Source organism: Tarenaya hassleriana, unplaced genomic scaffold (genome assembly GCF_000463585.1).
Source record: "Tarenaya hassleriana unplaced genomic scaffold, ASM46358v1 Cleome10, whole genome shotgun sequence".
Taxonomy (NCBI): domain Eukaryota; kingdom Viridiplantae; phylum Streptophyta; class Magnoliopsida; order Brassicales; family Cleomaceae; genus Tarenaya; species Tarenaya hassleriana.
The window spans coordinates 3,509,584-3,510,528 of record NW_010960188.1 but is presented as its reverse complement, the minus strand read 5'-3'; positions in this window follow the sequence as shown (position 1 = coordinate 3,510,528).

Below are 945 nucleotides of genomic sequence, written 5' to 3'. Positions count from 1 at the left end.
ATTTCTTGAGTTTGGGAGAGTTGCAGAGCAGTCTTGGCTCTTCTGGAGGTTAAGAGTCGGGTTAAGAATGATCCAAATCATTCCTCACGCGTACCTACCAAGAAAAGCCGAGATTTTCGCAATTTGGTGTTTTCAGACGTCCGGTCCGCCGGACCAGGAGCTGGTCCGCCGGACCAGACGAATAAAAACGTGCGGAATAGTTCGGTCACGGTCTTGGTCAGCGGCTGACCAACTCTTGGTCAGCCGGACCAAGACACATTTTACCGACAGTCCAAAACGTTCCGCGATCCGGCGGACCAGACTCTTGGTCCGCCGGACCAGCCAAGCTCCGGACCAAGAGATTCAGTCCGCCGGACCAGCCGAACTCCGACCCCTCGTCCCGCTCCGTCTGACTGCGCTGGTCCGGCTGACCAATTCTGGTCAGCTCCGGACCAGACAGTGTATTTCGGACAAATTTCTAAGTGCGTCTGGTCCGGCTGACCAACTCTTGGTCAGCCGGACCAGACCTCAAAGACCAAGAAAAATCCAATTTTTCTCGTCCGTTTGATCCCGTCCATACACGTCCATCCCGTATGTGTGTGACCCTTTAGGCTCCTCCGAATACGGCAGTAAACGCGAGATCCAATCTCGCTTTACTAATCATAAGCGGTCTCTAGCAAGACATTATGATTACCCGTATCGGAAAGAGTTAGATGTGATCTAACCGAAAAGCCAGAGATAGCTCAAACGATGATCCTCTTTGTCTCACGATATCATAATCGAACTCATAGTTCGAATGCTTTGTCGTATCCCGAGTAGACTGTAAGAGATAGATGACATTCATCTATAGTGTGGCCACACATTTCTACAGTCTCACTCCTACGACGGGCCCAAGCGATATCTCTCTCTTTCAAGAGGGACAAAGTTCCATCTTGATTATCTACTATCCATTACATGATTCATAAT